This window comes from Barbus barbus (genome assembly GCF_936440315.1).
Source record: "Barbus barbus genome assembly, chromosome: 44".
Lineage (NCBI taxonomy): Eukaryota > Metazoa > Chordata > Actinopteri > Cypriniformes > Cyprinidae > Barbus > Barbus barbus.
In genome coordinates, this window is record NC_136722.1 from 2,800,668 (window position 1) to 2,823,680 (window position 23,013).

The 23,013-nt window shown below is 36.4% G+C and overlaps 1 pseudogene across 1 annotated transcript in view; it reads right to left on the minus strand.

Moving 5' to 3' along the window:
* Positions 1-23,013, minus strand: part of LOC306863257 (succinyl-CoA:glutarate CoA-transferase-like) — a 125,656-nt pseudogene that overhangs the window by 12,959 nt on the left and 89,684 nt on the right. The window contains exon 10 of the transcript in view: positions 5,666-5,729. The product of the transcript in view is annotated as a succinyl-CoA:glutarate CoA-transferase-like (transcript). The remainder of the gene's footprint in view (positions 1-5,665; positions 5,730-23,013) is intronic.

Here is a 23,013-nt window from a genome sequence, read left to right on the forward strand (position 1 = left end):
CTATGCGGAAATGACTGTAGGGCACATAAATGCTTATAGTATTGCTTTCAGGTGTTGATATATATATATATATATATATATATATATATATGAAGAGTTCAGATGCAAAAGTCTCTAAGTGCCGTCTGAAATGTTCATATAAAATGAGCATTTTTGTCAGGCTCCTATGTTTATGATTAGTCATTTGACTTTAATGGCAATGAAAAGAACCTACTCATTGCCATGAAAGGGAAATTACTGAACCTACACATGAGAAAAATTTTAATTTTAGTAGAAAATTTCAGATGGCATTTAGAGGTTTTTGCATCTGAACTCTTCATACACACACATATATATATATATATATATATATATACATATATATATATATATAAATCAACAATTTAACCATTCTCAGAAATGTTTTCATTATGCATACCATTTATTCTAAATCAAACTGCAGTTGAGTTATTTTGACTAGGTTAGAGAATAACTAAAAAAAACAGCTAACTAACACAATAAAACAATGAAAACATGATTTCTGAAATTTAAAAAAATGGAGTTATCTGTTTTTGCAAATAAACTCTTCATAGATAGATAGATAGATAGATAGATAGATTTTTCAATAACAAAAAATATACTGTATATATATTTTTAAAATATATATTTTTGGCAACTGTAAAGGCCTTTTTACACCTGATTTCTTGCACTACTAACGGCACTTGCACTACTTATTTAAAAAGTATCTCAGACATTTTCTTGTAAATTTAAAAGTAATGCATTACTTTAGTTACTTGAAAAAAGTAATCTGTAATGTAACATGTAGTAATCCGATGAAGTAATCCGATTGTTACTTGTAATTTGTTGCCCCCAACATCCCAATTTAAAATGCTAAATATCAAACGTGTGATAACACTGGGGTGGATCTGCAAGCAGATTGCGAGGTTTAAGATTTGAGCTGTAAACTCCCCACATTACCAGATAATGCAGTCCGAACATGATAACCGACCAAAGTCCTGGACAAGACTTTTTCTGTTTCTCCTTTAGCTTAAGCCAGATTTTAGAGAGACAGATTATACATTTCTGACCAGTAATCATCACTTCTAAATGAAAAAGAAAAGTCAAAAAGCAGAACTGTGTTATTCATAAGAGTCTCCCTACATCAGAGCACACTCCGTGTCTTCACACGTCAGAAAGTTGAGATGTTTGGAGTTGGCATATCGTTCTCAGGGTTTGTCAGCTGAAGAGCACATAATGTGCACCAGCATTTACGTGTTCTTGCAGAATACATGGACAATTACATAAGATTCTAGAAGATGGTTAAATCAATGTGTTATCATGGAACACATCAAACCCGCTAACGTCAGGAAAAGAAGAACTCCCAGCAGCGGTGAGGAAACCCTACAGCGGGGGCCGTTTCACCAAACAACGCTCTAAAACTACACACCAACAACTATAAGAGCAATTACCCTGATCATTTAATTGGTCATGAAACCTAATCACTATGTGTATTGCTTACTGTTATTATAGCTAAAAGTGCTGAAGATTTTTGAAATCATATTAGTTGTTCTTTTTGGACATCATTTACTCGCCATGTCAATCCAAACCCATATGCTGTTGATTTTTTGTTGAACTTTGTTATACAGCTCTAGGTCATACAACAAAGTCCCAGTCGCACAAAGAATCACCAGTGTTGGGGAAGCTACTCTGAAACTGTAGTTTGACAAGCTACAAGCTACTCGTAAGTTAAAGTAGTTAAACTACAGTCAAGCTACCCTTTTGGAAAAGTAGTTAGCTACACTACAAGTTACTATCAAAAAGTAGCTAGCTACATTGAAACTACTTTTGATTTTTTTGAACAACGTATATTATAAATAACCGAATAACTCCCGGTTTCACAGACAGGGCTTAAGCCTAGTCCTAGACTAAAATGTAAGTCTGAGCTGTTTCAACTGAAATACACTTGCACTGACTGATCTTAAAATATATCAGTGCCTTTGTTTTGTCTCAAGATGCACCCCAGTAATGTTTTTTTCTAAGAAAGTTTATAAAAATTACTCGAATGTCCTAATTGAACTATGGCCTAATCCTGGTTTAGTCTAAGCCCTGTCTGTGAAACCGGGCCTAAGTGTCTGAGGAATGGTTTAAGTAAAATATTTAGTGTTTAAAACAATGCAATACAATTATGATTTCAAAGAGTATTGTTTTATTACACACAACACTCAAATATCTCAGACTGTTACAAAAAGTGTAACCTTTACTTGTCGTTTCTTTGAGAGACATGAACTTGGACAAATAAGGCCATGGGTAATTAACGTTAGTTGTTTCTCCATCCTCCAAATCTGCCGCCACGTCTTGCTCCATCATGGATAATATGGGTGTGTCAACCCACTTCTGTACGTCAGTGAACCGTTAGCCGCAAGATGCGTGATTAAACAACAGGTGGCGGTAATGGCAAAAAATGAGTTTGTAATCTAACAAGAAGAATATCCTTGCATCGCGCTGATTCGCGCAGGCTCGACAAAACGCAATGTAGCTTTTGCTCGCGCTACACCGCTACTTGCTGCAAAAAGTAATTAGTTACTGGAAAAGCTACACTGTTTAAAAAGCAACTGAGCTACTGCCAAGCTACTGAAAAATGTAGTTAAGTTAGTAGCGTCGCTACTTGTAGTTAACTACTCCCCAACACTGAGAATCACAACAACAATTACTACAAACACAATGTTTGAAAAAACTCAGCAAAGATTAATGTTTACTACTGTATGACTCAAGATGACCAGCAATATAGTACAACAGACATAGAGACCACTTTTATTATAATTCTATGGTGTTTTTGTGTGTGTGTGTGTGTGTGTGTTTAATTTTTTTTGTGGTTCCCTGTAAAAAAAAAAAAAAAAAAAAAAATATATATATATATATATATATATATATATATAATATATTTCAAATTGTTATTTATATAATTTTCCTTACATTTATTTATTTATTATTTCATTCAAACTGTTCCTTTAAATGAAATGACTAAATTTACATAATTAGATTCCCTAAGGATATGTGTAAATGTGGGTTGGACATAACAGGAATATATTATTTTCTTAATTAACATTTGTTTTATTATCTAAACTTCCTTAATGCATTCATTAATTGTCATTCATTCATTATTAAAACATATGAGAATATATCACAAACTATTTGTGTCTTATACAATACTTCTGAATTAAACTCATCTTCAAGGATGTTAACATATTCCTGCTGATTTTTTTTTTTTTTGTGGGAAGGAAGTCAAACTTCGAGTCTGCTGCTATACTACACTGGTTTACTGGTTCATGCTCTAATTATTCTACACATGCACAAATACATGCTTCTCTGTTACCCACATCATCAGATATTCACCTTAGCCGGTCAGCTTTGCAGCATCACAGAGAGCCGCACACTCTTAACAAGAAGCTTCTGCCAAGGGCCTTTGGTTTAAATAAAGGGGTTTATTTTGGGAAGTGCCTCACAATACACTGTCCTACACAATCGCTAATGAGGCAGCTTCTCGCAATCAGCGGCACAAAAACATCCTCTGAGCCCATTTCGTCCTCGCTCTCTGGTGCCTTAAAAAAAGCCGGACGATGTTTCTTAACATGCATTCCTGTAGTTTCACCCACAAAGGAATGCCTGCGACTCTATTATCGTTATTCTGTGGTCGTTAGTAATTTGTCGATTATGTAATCCGATAACACTTGTTGCTCTCAGATTGTTTCGTCAAGCCCTTTTGGGCTTATTCAGCTCCGATACACCCCTGACATCCATTACATAATCCTTGCTTACAGTCGACGGCAGCTAATGGCCCATTTCGCGCCTATGTTATTCAGGACTCCATTTTTGGTTCTGCACATTAGATGCGAAGAACAATGTTGGGGTTTAGAGGGAATAAATAGCAAGGTACCAACCACTGAGCACAGAAACATCTTCTGCAAAACGTTAGATAACATGACAGAGTCAGCAAAGGCTCGGAAATGCTCCACATGTGCAGCTGCCAATGAGAAAACAGACAGAAAACACGGACAGACAGTGATCTTATGTTAACAGAAGTGGAAGATTAGAGGCCTCGAGTGTGCGCTGTAGTGAATTTATGGGTCAGGGGCGAGGAATGCGGAATGGAAAAAGGTGTTTGTTGTGGTTTCTGCCCTTTTTTCCAAGAAATTCTTCACAATCATCCTTGATTTGGCTCGGATGGAGACAACAAACGTGCAAACAATGAACTGGTAAACAACCGTTCGTAGCCATCAAAGGACCCGCCTGATTATCCCGGGTATCATTCCAGGGACAGTTGACGCAGAATGCATTTGTTTTGTGGCTGTGGAAGCATGCAGAATTCGTTGGAGTGCAACTTGAACTGCATTTTTGATGCATCCAGAAAAGATCAAATCGCGGAGGGGAGGATGGCTCTTCGCTGTGGTGTTCGTAAAAGGAAGTAAACAGACTCTTTGCAAGGTTTAACCAACTAGCCATGACAAAACCATTAGCGGTCCATTCTGCCAGTGTTTGCTTTTTAGTCACTGAAGGGATAAAGCATAGATCATTAGCAGGGGTCTTACGCTGGTGTCTACGTAAGTGGCGTGTATCTGTTTGTTTACAGAGCTGCAAACCACAACTAAATTCACTGTTAGTAAAACCACCTGTCTGGAGCGAGTCCATCAGGGTCTGACATTTGAAGCACCACAAAAACAGCAGGAATGGAGTCGCTGAGAGAAAAATGACTGTATGTTGTCTTAACAACAGCCAACATCTGCATTTAACCTTTCTAAAATATTGCCTTTCAGTTCCATTCTTTTCTAGGGGCAAAACGCACAGCAGACCGCAAGTCTGTCCGTTTTGGGGATCAATGATCGCTTGTTTCGCATATGCGGACGATCAAACGAAAGGACGAGTTCAGAAAGCGTCTCTCAGGGACTCTCACGCCGAAGTATGAAAGAGCATGGGGTGACTTTCATGTCAATGGAAAAACCTTTATTTCATTGAACGGACAAAGACAAAACAAAGCATCAAAATAAATGATTCTCCATGGTTCGATACAAGAGAGTCACAAAGGGAAGTAGAACTCTTCCAAGTCCAAGGGTCTGAGATGAGATTAAGTGCATGGCTGATTTTTGGAAAGATAATATAGAAAAGCAATATAAAGTTCAAGTGTAAAAAGGTTAAAGAAAGAGTTCATCCAAAAATGAAAATCACAGTTTTATTTACAAGATCCTTATCGTTACAAACTCGTTTGGTTCAGAAAACTTGGAATATAAACTGTGTAAGAAAATGTTCCCTTCTGTGTTCCAATGAAAAAGTTACATACACGTTTTGAGTAATGATGACAGAATCAAAATTTTTAGGCTCAACGCTGCAAAAAACAATGGGTAAAAAGCAATCTTATGCAGCGTGCACAGGTCTAAATGCTGTGAAATGACACTTTTCACATTTCATTTTAGCTGTGAAAGCCATAATATATATAGTTTACTATGCAGGGGCAATTTCTGCCCCTTTATCTTGAATTTATATTCATCTTGATGGCATTTTTGCCCTAAGATTTTCAACCCTGGTTTCTAATTTGCAGGTCTCAGTTTTACCTTGGAATACATGCTTAAAAGTGATCAAAATTGGGACTTCAGAGAATATTTTGCACTTCACCATCAGCAAATTCTATACAAACCTGGAACTGCTATCCTTCCTGATGTTGGGTGGTCCATTTCCAAAATAAGTCCATTGTGAGTAACCTGGGAATGGAGACAAAAGAACGTGAGCCAGAGACAATTACTCTCGCCAGGTTTTTACACTCCTTTTCTTGAAGCTATTAACTCACTGCCCTCTCAAAGACCACACAAATTTGCCATATTAACTTTGACTTTTCAACACTCAGATCTTTTATTTTACCAAAGAAAAACAAGGTTAACCGCTCAATGGTAATGGATTGTTACGGATGGACTGATGTACTGTTGATCATCATTTTGATTGCTCATACAAACATATGTTTCTCAACCTGGTGATACACCATAATTACATTAAACAATACGCCATAAATACATTTCTACTAATTTTAGTTTTGTTAGTTAGAAAAGGTGCAGCACTCACTCTTGAAAAGATCAAAACTTTATTGGTTAAAAATGACGTTTCGCCCATTATCAAGGCCTTCTTCAAACCTAATAATTTTAGTTGTAAAAGTTCACCTAAATATGAAAATTATGCTACTGTTCAAGCAATAAATGCTTTTATTCAGTAAGGATGCATTACATTGATCAAAAGTGACAGAAAAGACTCATGTTACAAAAGATTTTCAAATAAATGCTGTTGTTTTGAACTTTCTATTCATCAAATAATCCTGAAAAAAGTATTAAATATTAAGCAGTAAAACTGTTTTCAACATTGATAATAATCAGAAATGTTTCTTGAGCAGCGAATCAGTGTATTAGAATGATTTCTGAAGGATCATGTGACACTGAAGACTGCAGTAATGATGCTGAAAATACAGATTTGCATTACAAGAATAAATGACATTTTAAAATATAAAACAGCTATTTAAATATTAATAATATTTCACTATATTACTGCAATTCTAATTAAATAAATGCAGCCTTGGTGAACATATGAAACAAAAACACTGAAAATTGTTCTGACTACAAAATTTCCAACTTTCCATAAAAATTCTGTTAATTTTTGAAGATTTGTTTTTCCATATAAAGAATATAAATAATGTCTGGGGCTGCCAAGCTTCAAAAACGACCATAAAAATGGCACATACAACTCAAACAATATGCTCAAAGTATTTTTAAGCCATTCAGTAACTTTACTGGAAGTTATCATCAAAAATGTTATTTCCAGAAAATCTAAAATCACTGTCCTGTGAACGAACATCATCATCTGAAACTACTGCATGGCTTCAAAACACTTTGAATAAAGTACACAAGTCATATGGATAATGTTGTGTTGCTTTTTTATGTCAGTTTCCAGTTTGACAGTATCCATCCCGTTTCATTTTCATTATGAAAAACAGTTGCCAGGGTATTCTCAAATTTCGACGAAAAAAACAAACAAAGTCATACAGGTTTGGAACGACACAAAAATGAGCACATGATGACAGAAGTTTAATTTTTGACTGAACTATTCCTTTAATGCACTAAATTGTGTGTGGGTAAAGATGAAAGGAAATGTATATGGAAACAGATGATGTGCTGGAGTTGGCATCTTTTTCAGTTGTTTTGTTTGGTTCATGAGACTCCAATGCCACTCAAAGTCCGGCGTCGGTCCCACCAGAGTCCAGGGCTCTATGTAGTCTGTCAGAGTGCATTAGTGTCATTAGCGCTATAGGTTCTCATGTCACTGAGCTGAAGCCAGACAGTTATATAAGATGATGTCCAGACCACCAGACGTGGATGACACCCTTGTGCTCTCTCTCGCTCACTCTTTTCTGTTCTCCTCCCCAATGTTTCCCTCTGTGTACTTTTCTGACTCTTCTGGGGAAAGTTCCAGAATTTGTGAGATAGGAGCTCTGCACGATGTCATGCTTTATTTAGAGGCAGTTTGGATGCGTGGCGAGAATGCCGGCTCTCTTAGGGCCGTCTGAATGATGCGATCATGGGTAATGTGAGTGTTAAGGATGTGGCTTCTGATTAGAGAGCCATTCATCCAATCTCCTTCTCTCTCTTTTTTTTTTTACCCAACCTTGTTTTCTTCACTGCCTCTTGAGCCGGCTGTACTCTAAATGATTTTCTTTGTCCATTATGACTGTTTCTTATCAGATTGTACAATATGACAGCAATGAGATCCTGGGTTAAGTTCATGACAGATTGCAGGATGTCAGTGGTCATTCATGCTTGCTTTGATTTTATTTTTTGTGTTTTTCCTGGCTAAGACTTACATCTAAGATTGGGTGATTAGGTGTCTGAAAACACACACACACACGTTTGTTTCTGTGGGGACTTTCTATAGACTTCTATTACTTTTATACTGACCAAAAGATATTTTCTATCTTCTAACCCAACCCTAACCCTAAACCTACCCATTGTTACACTTCACTAAACATGTTTTCCTATTTAAATTTTTTTAATTAACCGCATGCCCCACAATGTCAAAAATGTCAGGGTTTACTATCCTTGTGGGGACATTTGGTCCCTGATTATAAATCGTGCCGTTTGGCTGATTTTTGGGACATTTGGTCCCCACAATGTAGCATAAACAAGTACACACACACACACACACTCTACACTCAATTATTTTATTTGTTCACTTGCATGAATTACAAGAGAATTGTAATTTTTTAATTTTGGTGAAAATCATGAAAAATTCCCACCTCAGTGTCATTTTTCTTTCTTTCTTTCTTTCTTTCTTTCTTTCTTTCTTTCTTTCTTTCTTTCTTTCTTTCTTTCTTTCTTTCTTTCATGCCTTTCAGAGATGAATATTTAATGTATTCTAAAAAAAATACAGTTCAATTATTTATTTACTTATTTACTTTGTTGCATAAATTGGCAAAATTAAAGCTTTTAATCAAAATGAAATAAAGTAAATGAAATAAAATAAAATAATTTTGAAAGACCGTTATAATGGGCAAACTTGTTTGGCGTTTTGGAAATAATGCCACAACTATGGGACAAGTGCAAAATGTGAAAAAAATAAACATTTTCACAAAGTAAAAACCCGTGATTATGTAATAACATTATGCACATTTTTATGTTGGATTTTTTCAGGTCAAGACTGAAAATCTAGAACAGTGGTAAAGTAGTAAATTCTAAATAAATGCTATTTGAAAAAAATAAATGATAGTAAAAAGTAAGTTTCAATGTGACCTTCATATAACAAACTGGAACAGCTGAAATCTAGTTCAGGTGAAGAAACATCAGCTGCTCTACTCACATTGTGTGTGTGTGTTTGTGTGTGTACATGCGTGTCCATTGGCTCCAATGTGGCCAAAACATTGCAGAAACTGACAGAAATCAGTCAAACGGCACAATTTATAATCGGCTGTTGGTGAGCATACTAAAACGATCCAAGACTTCCAATTTTGCTTGTGAAAACTAATCTCAAACTGAGTCTCAGATGACAAAAATCACTGTAAAAGTCCAACATGTGTGCATAATGCTTTAGTCAGTCTGATCGCATTCATCACAAAAGGCTCAATTCTGGGATCTGAGAAAGGCTTTGCTTATTTTTTTGTATCGCAAGCTGTAATATGGGAACGGTTAAATCAAGCTGGATCATTGGGCTCCTGGCCATGAAGCCATACATTCACAACTACCTCAGTCAGTGTGTGCATCATCCAACATATCCGCCGTCTGCCTTTGAAATGCAAATCGCTGAACGGAGGAAGGAAAGTGGAGTAGATGCACGGCAGCAGAGCTATTTTGTGGGGTGTTTGGATGATGCGCAGCAGGAAGAATCAACTGACAGACGGCTCTGTGTTACAACTGGAATGAAACGAAAATGCTAATAGAGGACAGAGCAGAGATAATGGGGGAAGCATAAAAGAAGGGAACAGGGTAATGATGATGTGTTTTCCAGGGAAAAGCTTAGTAATGGATCTGATGGAATGACTCTTTTTCAGGAGAGAATAGAGGGGGGTCTCCACAGTCCCCTACTGATGAAGGTGACCCTATGACCAGCGACAGAAACAAGCCAAACAGACTTTCAACAAGCTATAAGCTGCAGGAATCTCATACCTTTGAATGTGTGTGTTTTGCAGATGGGATGGCTGTTCTTATCCGATGAAAATGTAATGATCTAAAGATAAGCGTTAGAGAGTAACTATAAGAACTTTTCTGGATATAAGTGAGATGTTTTAGTTGCTTGTTGCTATTATAACTTGTTAGCTCCTGACAGATGACACTTGTCCTATAGTTTGTCTTGAATTCTTATTCTTTTTGTATATCCTTAAATAAATCTTAGGTGGTTTATGTGTTATTTTGACTGTAAAAAAAATGTGTTACTTGAAAAAAAAAAAAAAAAATGAAATAAATAATAAACAAAAAAACATAAAAACAAACATTTTATTTCAGCTAGGTGCCAAGGCAATTTCCAAGGCTAATGTTCGCTTAGTTTAACTTGATGTACTAAATTAACTAATGAAAAAAAAAAAAAATATATATATATATATATATATATATATATATATATATATAAAAATCCTTAAACTTATTTTATTTCAGCTAGTTGCCAAGGCAATTTCCAAGGCTAATGTTCGCTTAGTTTAACTTGATGTACTAAATTAACTAATGAAAAAAAAAAAAAATATATATATATATATATATATATATATATATATATATATATATATAAAAATCCTTAAACTTATTTTATTTTAGCTAGTTGCCAAGGAAATATTTATCATTTTCATTTAGTTTAACTTGATGAACTAAAATAACCAAAACTAAAACTGAAATACATAACTGAAACTACTATAATATAGAACTGAAAACTATTAATTAAACTGAAAATATAAAATATATATCCAAATAACTAAAAGAAGTGATTATACCAACTATATTATTATTAGTAGTAGCAGTAGTAGTAATAGACATGCACACAATGTCATAGTCAGTCAGATCCAGTCCATATCCAGACCAGATGGTGGACCTAGACCCAGGAACAACCAAAACAAAGCCCCTGAATATCAGTGAAGGCCACGACAATTAGACGAGCCCTCGGCACAGATCCTCAGAAAAGACCTTGACGGCTAGACAAGTTCTGGGCACAAATCCCACGTCATGAACCCGTCACGTCAGGGCCAGCCAGGAACACAACACTGTTTTTAATAAGATGCATGATCATAGTGCTTACAGCCTCTGATAAGCTAGCTGTTTTCTACTGGCTAAACAGCAACACTGCATTCTTATTTCAGCTTGCTGGATAAACTACATCTATCTCCCAATGCCAGCGTGACGTAGCTGGAGAATATCAGTCTACAACTCTGACTTGTGATGCAGCAGGAATCATGAATTACACCATGTTCATTTGCTTACGCCAGAAGAGAACTGGTTCCTCGACTGAGCTTTGTTTCTCCCAAGGTTTTTTTCTACATTTCTCTCAACTGATGGAGTTTGGGCTCCTTACAACTATCGTCTTTGGCTTGCTTAGTTTGGGTCTGAAAGACACTTAATATTCAGTAAGATCATCGATTTGATGGCACTGACACTGTCAGATGAGAACTAAACTTAAACTGATTTGCGCTGAATAATGACACTGTTGTCGTTTGTATTTGTTTCATAATTGATACATTTTTCAACATTTGAACTGAGCTGAATAAATACTGAATTTGAGCTGAAAATGACACCATGGTTGGAAAGTTTCCTTCTGATGCCATCTGCGCTCAGCGAGATTTCTTGCCCACATCCTCCCTTTGCAGGCTGAGTAACTTATGGCTTCTCCTTTATGAATTATTCGGTCAGAGTGACTTTGCCTAGGAATATGATGACCTGAGTGACGTCAGAAGCTCTGTGGATTGACATGTCAGAACGAATTGAGAGAGATCTGAGAGTTTCATGCGCTCAAACCCTTCAGAGTCATTAACTCTCTGAGAGCACACAGACAGATGAAGGAAGGAGCAGTTCAGAGGTGTTGATGGCTGATGGATAAGAATAGAGCGCTGCAGGCATGATGAACACTTGTAGGACAAAACCAGGAAACGAGTTCGCATTTTTGCACTTCCGCTTCCATCGTCCCGAAGTCAATGAGCTTTTTGGTTAATTGTCTGAAAGGAGGTCTATGGTAAAAGGGATAGTTCAACCAGAAATGAAAATTCTGTCATTAATTACTCACCCTCATGTCATTTCAAACATGTAAGATTTTTGTTCATCTTCAAAACACATATGAAGATATTTTTGATGAAATACAAGAGCTTTCTGACCCTGCATAGCGAGACTGACACGTTCAAGGCTCAGAAAGGTAGAAAGGACATCATTAAAATCAGAAAAAATATCTTAATTTGTGTTCCAAAGATGAACAAATGTGACTGAAACGACATGAGGGTGCGTAATTAATGACAGAATTTTCTTTTTTGGGTGAACTAACCCTTTAACATAAGCTCAAGATATTTACATGCTTTATTCTACATCATAAAATACATCAGTAATACTCCCTTGTGATTTTTTATATTGCCTTTACTTGTCTTGATAAAGGCAGTTACTAACAAGTCTTGAAATAGGACTACAGAGGTAGTTGGAAACATTAAATGTCATCATATCAACAGGTAAATTCATCTACCCACTAGTCTGCTTTTACAGCCACACTGTATTCATAATCAAACTTTTGCAAGCTGTTCTAACCCAAACGTTCATGGAAAATATTTTAAATAAAGACTGAAAGAGTTCTTGGAAGCTTAATGGTGGTAACACTGAAGTCATGTGACTGTGGTTTAGCTCGTTTTTGGCCAACAACTGTATTTAGGATTCAAATAATTTATAAAAATATTCATTTGTAAAGATTGTATGATGAACAAAACATGTAAAAGTCTAACGTGTGTTGGCCACAGTGCTTATTTTCTGTCATATGGAAAAGCCGGTGGAAAGACCCTTGTTATGGGAACCAGAGTGATGCGAACTTCTGGTTTAGCCCACAAAAATACATCAATGTGGCACTCTTTAGAGAACTCAGTATGTTCAAGAAATATTTTCTCAGAAAGAAACTTCCCTTTTTTAAAGATTAGTGGTGTTTGCATGTGCAAAGGGTTGCTTGGGCGTTCTAGATGGTTGCTAAGTGGTTCTTGTCAAAATAACACATCCGTACGTTCTGGTTTTGTCTAAAGACAAACCTGAAAGCTGATAATGTTTCCCTCCACAGAAGCTCTCGAAACATATTTACATCTGTAAAATAAAAACTAAAAAACTAACCAACTTCTAACAGCATTGGTTCGCTGGAAATCTCCATTGATGTCCTGGTATGTACATATGGCTGAAATGTTCTTGTGTATGTCATAATCAAACATGATTCAAATGGACAATGTTTATGTCAAAAATGGAGAATGACATGTAAGAGCCACAACAGTTTTTCAGCGAAGAATTACTTACTAAAGAAAATAACTTTGAAATAGAATCTATTGTAACAATATAAATATCACGTACTAGCATGATCCAAAGATGAAGAAGAGTAAAATGTTCCAAAACAAAGATCATTTTAACAAGCTTACCTTTAACAAGTCCAAATGTGTAACAGTTTGTACTCAAACACAAAGAACTGAACAAATTACGGAACTTAAATAAACACTAATAACGAACTCAAACACAAACAGCTGTGACGATTAAATGGATATCAAGAGGTGGCAAACCTAAAACAAAGACAACAGGAAATAGTCATAAGCAAACTAAAAGTCCATGATAATGAAAACTAAATTGACAGTTCGTAACAATAAACATTGCTGTTACTTTGTTACCTTGATGAATAAAAGTATTACAAAAATTTAAAACTAATTTTATTGCTTGGTCTTAGTTGAGAAGACATTGTATTAAGTCTGCACAAACATATATTAAAAACATTAAATGAATGGTTATTTTCGAATCCAGTCAACATTCAGAATGCTAAATGAACTAATAAACACAAACCCAGCCAACACTGGGATCATTCTGCACGTGTACGCGCCTGAGTGACTTCGCGGGAGAAACAGCGCCACCATCTTGTCAAGTTCACGCGTCCGGTAAGTTGCACTAAATACATGTTATTTTTTTAGACTAAAATTAACGAGAAAATCATGCAACATATTTGATTTTTTTGAGAGGATATTTAGAAATAGTTTTGAGTTGTATAACCGAAGAAAAGTGGATTTACGACAGTGTATGTTAAATTCAGGCGTGACGGCGTCTGGGAAGTCATTACACCGAATAAATATTTGTACTTTACGTTAGACTGAATTTATCAAAACGTTTAACAAGTGTAAATGTTTTATTTAAAACGTATATATATTATTTATACACAAACATACAACATATATAAAAGCATTGAGTAAGCGTTGTATGATATGTCTGAGGGACATTTAAGTGAAGGGAATGTGGTCTTTTACTTTGTTTAATCCATAAAACACTTAATATCAAAAGCTGTGTTACTATAGTGAATTTTAGCTAATTTTGGCATGTTTGATATTTTTGTGTTTCCGTGACGTGAAAAGATGTGAAGAAATCGCACGGTCTATCCATCTTTTATAAGCATTATGCTTAAAATTATTAATGTTAACCGAAATCTATGAAACGTGTAACTTAATGTAAACCACAGTAATGCGCTCATTTGAGGTTAACATGGGTGTGTTGAATGGGTTTTTACAGGTGTAAAGTTCTGCAATTGTCCCGTGAAGTAAAAAGACGACATTAAACGTGACTAATGCTGCGTTCCAGGCAGGTTTTTGAGCCCGTAAGTCACGACTTCAAACCAGGACTCACGACTTTGTAGCGTTCCAGGTACGTCACACCAAACTGCCTGAGCGCAAGGAATTGTGGTAGCTAGATGTAAACAAACCAGCATGGCGGACCGTATGGGACTTATGCTCATTTACAATATTACAAAATCGCCAAAGGTGCTTCCTTGCTTATTTGTGGGAAACGGAGGAGGAAAAACGGCGCATAAGGCAAGAGAAGCTGTTATACCTTTTATTTTACATTATTTGGAAATGCATCTGTAGGGGCTGCCATTATTGTGTCGCGGGCTTTGTGACGTCAGAGCGCGGAACTGGGAGTACATCGATCTAGTTCGAGTTCACGGGTGGGAAGTCACGGGTTTGACTGCCGTTTCAATGCACTTTCCCAGGTAGAAGGTTGGAAAAACACGGGTTACGGGCTGCCTGGAGCACAGCATAACAACAAGCTACGGTGAAATGTTTTCAAATGGGGGGGGGGGGGGGGTTAACGTTACATGGCGTTTCTGTTCTCGTGAATGGCGCTTCGGGATAGAAGTCCGTCGTGAATAGAATGAATATCATACCTTCATGCAAATCCTTCCCAGCTAACACACGCAGTACCAGTTATGTGATTTATCGGTACTGTACTTTTATTTGACGCGTTGCATGCTTGTAGTTTCTGCGCTTTAGTGAATATAGTGCGATAGAACAGTGCGTGCTACGAGCGCAATATAACATCTGGCAGGACAGGATAGTTCGCTTTTCTGAGATGAGAGATGTTTAATTTCATAAGTTATGAAAATAACGATAGAATAATGACAATAATCCTGTCAATATCTCATCTGATGATCTCATCTCAACGCAGATACTGAATTGGGACAGCGCGTTTTTCTCAGGCACTATTTACTTATTAAACTGCATCTGACAGAAGTCTCATCAGCTTTCATGCACGTCTTTTAAAATAAAAGTTTTTTGTAGTTGAAGTCGTTTCTTTGGCCACACACTCTGCGACCCACCAGTTGAGAAACACTGGTCTAGAGTAATTTTTTTCTAGTTGATTGAAGAAAATGTATTGTTACTTGACATAGTGTTTACAAGCTGATTTATTGTCATATTTCCGAGCTTGAAACACTGCAATTACAGTACATGAGACATGATTCATTTCAGTAAGTTGTACTGTTTCATGAAACACCTTCTGATGTCCATTACTGTTTATTCTGTGTTATAACTAGTAATAATGAGGAAGAGATCATCGTTCACATGCTGATTAAACTGAAGCAGCTACAGAGACCAGTCACACCACATTAAAGAGCAACACAATGTCGTAATTTGAAAAGCTGAGACTTTGTAAAAAAAAAAGTACAAATCTTATTGCAATTATTGGATGGCAGATGGGCTACAAATAATGTTTAGTGAAACAGACTAAACGAATACCGAGATCATTAAAATTGTCAACTCAGCCCTGGTTTTTGTGTGAACTATTCCTTCTGCTTAGAGCAACAGTACAACAGCAGGCTCGATTTATGGAGGATTTTTCCGTCACTCTGCATTCCTGTAATGAAAAATCTGTTATAACCACAGGCACACAATTACGCTTCTCTGAACTGTAAAGTGGCTTTAACCTCAAACAAACCTCAAAATCAGCAGCCTTTGTAGCGAGTGCTTATAAATTCGCGACTTAATCATAACTAAATATTAAATCTGACAGTGGCTTCCGTCTTCTCGGTGGACAGCACTAAATAATTAAATGAAACTGGCAGGCCCACAAAGTCATTTCAAGTTTTGTGAGACATGTGGACACCAAATCCGAAGCCCGAAGCCTGCGACCGTCTGTTAAACTCTCACTGCGTGGAGCAATAAAGGCCCATGTGCCAGCGAGCGCCTGGCACGGCGGCTCCATATGTGTGCCCTGTTGCCCCTGCCGTGTGGTTTCAAACCAGATCGCTGTGTCTGTGTGCTGTAAAAGGTCTGTTTATTTGTGTTTCTCTCACGTTTAATGGCTGCCTCCGAGGCCTTCTTTCATCCCAAGAGCTGGGTTCTCCTCCTCCCGCCGCTCTGCGCTTCAAGAGACGACGGTTGGACTGCTGTGGTGGCGTAGGAGTAATAAAAAAATAATAAGGCTCAAACGTTGATCGATGGCTTTAATTTAAACATCATATATGTGTTATTTTTGGTCCATCAGAATTTATTACGCTTGCACTTTCCGTTTTATGACAGTCAATGCGGCGCGTACGCGAGCTGACATGAAAGTTAAAGCAATCAGCTCCTGCCTATGGATCGAAGGAAGAAGGAGCTATTACACAGAGTCATTAAGTGTCACGTTGTCAAGCACTAGTGATATATGCTATACTGTTCGCATGCTGGAGTTATGGGATTCAGAGCATTAAGATGACTACTGCAGGCTGGGAATTACAAAGGGAATTTGTTTTGTAAGCTGATGTTAATTAGAGTGCTTGTACGGCAGGATTGTATTGAGATTCGCTAACATGCAGACTTAATTTAAAATAGAATTCATTATATCAAATAAATTTCCCATTTTTTATGTTTTCGCAAGAAGCTTGTTTCCGTAATGGGATAAAAAAAATAAAACATATAATTTGCCTTCCCTTTTCAGACTTTTAATCTTTCAATTCTGAATTTTAAATAAATAATAATAATAAATAAACTCAGCATTGTGAGATATAATTGCAAAATATATAAATAAAAAAGCGAGATGTTAACACAGAATTCTGAAAAATTGCTGAAAAAGTGCTTGTATGAAAGGGTTGTATGGATATTCACTTTATTTATTTATATATTTTATCTTTATTTTTTGCAATTCATTTGGCTGGAGTCACCTAACAAACAGACTTAATTTAAAATATGTTTAATTATAGGTTAAACTGTATTTTTCCAGGGTTATTATTTGTTTTGCTTTTAATATTCAAATCCAAAGATGAGTCCGCGGTGTCGACATCTGCATCTAGAACTAAGACGAAACTTTGCATGCCCTCTTCCCAAAACAATGCAACTGTAATGACAATCTAACACAGACGGGTCATGACTCAGAAATGCAAGGCAGTTCAAATTTAGATCAAATGTATGAGTTTAACGTGGACAGTGTGGTATGGAAAGTTTGCTTCAGAAGTGGGCATGCAGAAACAATTAGCTAAACCACTGGTCCACCTGCACCATCAATGGCAATGGATGAAATCAATCCTGGCAACTAGCACTGAAGGAAAACACTGCCAGGGGGTTACAAAGCAGTTTCTAAGGTGCTTGCTAGGGTGTTTCATGGCTAAATTACAAAAAAATATTTCTCAGTCTCAGTCTGCCATGTCATGCATTTTAGCAGTTGTCTATTTGATCATGAAAAGACCAAAGTGTTAATTTTTTTATGAAGCATTGAGACAGATATCAGTCCAATCACTCGAAACACTCAGGATGGGGTTTAACACGTATTCAAGACTTTGGTTGTTCAGGCAACATACAGTTCATAACCTTTACATCTCCCCAATGACATTACGTCAGCATTCTGAAGTTTGGGAGTTTTGCAGTCGACAGATGAGCGAGAAATCATACACGAGATAATACGGATGAAACGACAAGTGAAATTCAAAGACCAAACGCTGGATTCAAAGAATGTTTTCTGAAAAGTTTGACTGATCGAGATGATCAGTATATACTGTGTGTGAATAGTGTGGACAATAAATTGTTTGAGTATCAACTTCAATAATAAATATATGGGATTTTATTACGGTATTATCATCCACCATGCGGATATTGTACATCGGATTGCTTAGAATGTTAACAGTGCATCTTTCCCCAAAAATAAGCATGATTTGAGATATTTATATTTCACAATAACAATTCACAATAACATATTTTGCAATTGCCCAAGTAAAAAAAAAAGGAATATTCATTACATTAGCATGTATCACTAAAATTAACATTCTTGTGATTTATAATAAATACATAAATAATCAAACAAGCAAACAAATAAAACACAATTTTTAAATAAGGCTCTTATGTTCACCAAGGCTGCATTTATTTGATAAAATACTGTATACAGTAAAAAGTAAAATTATTAAATAATATTACAATTCAAAATAACTGTTTTCTATTGTGATATATTTTAAAATGTAATTTATTTCTGTGATCAAAGCTGAATTTTCAGCATCATTACTCCAGTCTTCAGTGTCACATGATCCTTCAGAAATCATTATATGCTGATTTGCTGCTTAAAAAACATTTCTGATTATTATAAATGTTGGACACAGTTGTGCTGCTGAATATTTTTTAGGGATCATTAATGAATGGAAAGTAATTTCTCCTTTGTTTAAGATAAAAGTATTAATTTCTGCACAGAATAGTACGGTAAACCCATCTGGGGTCAAAGCTGCTAGATGTGGTTTTAAGTAAACTGAATCTGAACTTGTTTGTTGCATATTTGCAAGTTCTAGAAACCAAAATGTACAGTTACACAACATGCAAACACGTGATTCTGCACACAATAAAGTATATAAAAACACCCTACACACAGATCAAACAATACCACTAAAAGTATTTCTCACAGACTCAACAATTCTCCACGGACTTCTGTGCACTGGACATTCGCTAATATATGAACTTGCCACGGTCAATTTACGTCATCGGGAAGCTCCGTGCCAAGACAGGAAAACAACTGCATTATTTCCCAAATAGCCTCTATGTGCTTTTCTCTCCATGAGTGCTTGAGCAGTGGGTTCACTGGAAAATACTCGACCCCGAAAAATTCCAGTTAATGCGCAACACCGCTTCCATCCCCGCAGCGGAGTGAGATCCCACAACATTCACTGCGCCGTTAATGCCTTTTCATTGTTTCGTCAATGATTTGTTTGCTTATTAGGTCATAAAATTATTACAGAGAAGTCTAATCACAGGTCACATGTGGATTATAGTGCCACGCTAAACTGTATTCAGCCAGGGCCTATTTAACTAAAGTCTTGAGACCATCAATTATTGGAATGAAAACCTAATACAGTCCAGATGTGTCTTGCTGGGTTTCAGAGAAGCTGTACTGAATACAGATTATTTCCTCCTTTCTAAGTATCAAACTGATCAGACTATTATGAGGTTTTGGTTAATTATGGTTAAACATGCAAAGCTTCCTCAAACAGGGTTGCATTCAAATCCAAATCAAACCCTGATATGGCTTAAAGTGGTTATGCATGATTTTTTTAATGCTGTTATTTCAGTCCATATTACATAAATCAATACTCTGGAACAATCTGACAGGTCTTAAGATCACAGATAGTATCTAGACTTGTGATACAGACATGATATTAAGGGATAAAAGGCCATTTCGAGAGACCTCGCATCCACTTTTTCACTTCGTGCAAATGTGTCACTAATGAATTCAATTAATCACATCTACAATAGTTTACAACCCTGATTGCACTGTAATCCAAGCTGGAATTTGATCCAAATGCTTGTCTAAACCAGCCTCATTATATTTCTTACAGATGGCCCACTTAAGCTCCTGTTACATCTAATTGCAACCGTATGAATTCAATGTGTCATGAATGCATCTGTTCAAAGCGCTCGAGATTTTGACCTGCCAGGTGTGTTTGAGGTTTGGGCACCGATGTACGAGTCCAGTTCAGGATTGGTATCGACATCGCGCATTCCTCTTTTTGCTTATGCATCCTGGTGGGGGGTGTTTTCCATTTTTGTTGATCAAAAGATAACGCGATGATGAGAACATCATGTTTTTGTGGCTTGAATGAAACAGGCTAAAACCTTTTCTCCATCTGTCCAAGTTTATTCCTTACTTTCATTTTTCTTTTCCATGCAAGCGTCAAATCGGCTTTCACTTTCTTTTGATATTAAGGCAGCTTATATGAAAGGATTAATCCACATGGTCCTGGGATATGGATATGATAAAAAATACATGAAGGCAGCTTGTCAGCATTGTATGTGGTCATAATGAACAGAGATTCTGAAGAAAGAGGTGCTGGGACTATAAATTCAGCTCTTTTCGTGTTAAAAAGCGGCATGTGTTGGGCAACAACATTTTGATTTTATCTGGGTGCCAAACAACAAAACCAAAGCACAACCATTTGGTCTCTCTATTTTGATACGTATGATCCTTAGAGTCTCCTGGAGGTTAAATTAGAAGCAGACACCTCCGGCGAAGTTCATTTGTCCGTCTGTGTGCGGCGCATGGCTTTGATTGCATCTCTTGGCTCTCTAATGACGATGGCTTATCTCCGGGCTGAACGTCTGACAAACACTGCTACGCTCAGGTCACAAGGAAGTGTTCACCGCACTCCTCTGGATGAAAGCGAATGGGAAATTTTCCAGGCCTGCAAGCTCATACGTCTCCACGTTTGATTTTAGCTCATTTCCTCTGCTTTGACGGCACATGCGCTGGATGTTAGCCTCATCAAGGAGCTTGTGTGGTGGTAAGAAGATATACATATAAAAAGGTGAACTAGGGTGATGTGTTTACTGCAGGGGTTGATGAATGCAAACATGTGGGGAGTCTGACATTCAAAATATCTGACTGAAAAAATTCATAAAAATCTGTTTTCGGGTCAATGACATGAGCTCATTTATAGCGTCATCTATTAATTTGATTTATTATTAATAACACTATTAGTAATATTATATAATATGGTTGGTTATTATTACATTTCTTTGGTTTTGTCCAGCTGTTATTTAATTAGTTTGCTTTACTGTTGACTCCTCTTTGTCTGTGAATGGTGCTATATAAATACATTTTACTTACTATATTATTCATTTATATTTTATTCTATTTATTTTTTTTATTTATTTGTGGGATATAAAGTCAAAAACGTCCGAACTGTCCTAATATTCTACAAATAAAAGTCTCAGTAAATGCACTGTTGTTGTCATCAAGTAAAACTCTTACATCATTTTCTGCAGTTGAAATAAAGCTGACATAAAATAGAAATATTACATTAAAAACTAAAGAAATAAAACATAGGAATTTTGCCTTGTTAGTTAAAAAAAAATATTGAAGTAATAACACTATTCAAACTGATATAAAGCTGAAATAAAAAAATAACATATAGGAATAATACTTCTAATATGCAGAAATTCTTTTGTTTTTATGTCATTTAAAAAACTGAAAAAGTGTATGATATTCATATTATAAATAGCACTGATAATTGTACAAAATGTATAATTTCCATATTTGTTTGATTAAAATGTTAAAATGTATATGTAAGATGTAAAGAAAGCAAACTAATAAAACCAATAAATCAAACCTTTTGTTGACAAGAACAACATTTTTATTTATTTAATTAATTTATTTATTTGTAATGTATGGAACCAACGTCTGGCACATTTAAATCCTTTTTATCATCTTTGTCACTGACCCATGAAAGCAATAAAGACAACTATTTTAATTTGCTGTTAAACACAAAATTGTAAATCTGATGGATACATTTATGTATTTCACTTCTCCATGACTTATGAGCAAAACATTAAGAAATAGAGAGCATATGTTTGTTTGGTGTCATTATTTATGTCAGCAATGGCCCAGAATAATAAAAAGCCAAGCATAGACATACTGAGAAAAAAAAGCTCTTCCAATGAAGCATCTGAATTTGTCAAACCTATTTGTCCAGTGAAAAATCCAAGTGGAAGTGTTTTTTTTTGTTTTGTTTTTTTTATTCAAAGCAAGTGTGATTGATACATGCTCCTAAAAAACATAAAATATATTAAAATTATCCTAGGTCTTTCAACTATAAAGCTTGAGTTTGTATTAAAATGGCCATGGCTGAGTTTTCTGGACAGACAAACACTGTTTCCCAAGACGGTAACTGATACTTCCTATTACATCTCCAAAGGCCTACAGGCAACGAACAGCTAGCTAGAGTAAAGCCCCAGAGACGCTCCTGAGGTTAGGCCATACTGTTGAAACATCCAATTTACCGCACACATTTCTTGGGCCTTCCGTTTTAAACCCAACGACATTACAAACAGCCCAGAGACGGCTGTGTTGACCTTAGCTGGGCTCAGATGGGAGTGAGGAACGATCGGGAACTCCAGCGTCAGCCCTGATCAAGTGTTTCGCAGCTTCTCACCGCTCACTACCAAAGGAGGAACCGGGAATGATTCTGTCTGAGCCAGCAACTGAATGTGTGTCTTGGCACGAGGCTCGTACTTTACAGACGACTGGAAGACAGCTGTCTGCGGAGGCATCGGCGTAACAGAAGCACGCTGAGGGACACGGGTTAAGGTGTGTTGAATAAGGAAGCTCTGCTTTTGATTAATGACTGTCAAAACATCATTTGATATCGTTGCATACTTCAAGACAGTTCGAGACCGATCCGGACGATGGAAAGGAAACCCCTCTAGCTTTGGGGGATCGGTTGGGCACATGTGTAATTTGACGATGCACTTGTCAGCAAGGCATGAGTGAGCAGATACATCCAACTTTACAGGTATTAAAAGAATTCAAGGTCTCTCATCATCAGCCAATTCCAGAAAGGCTTCTAAACTCATGAGGGGATCCATCATATACTGATGAGATATGTGATGAAAGAACCCACATATGCACTTCTATAGATGTTTCAGGTAGCCTTGAGCCAATCTGGCTCCAACATAAAGTGGAATTTGACAATAAAAATGCTGCTAAATCAGCACTGAGAAAAGCGTTGAGATATACATCATACTTATGCCCGATGACTCTCAACGTTTGGGGT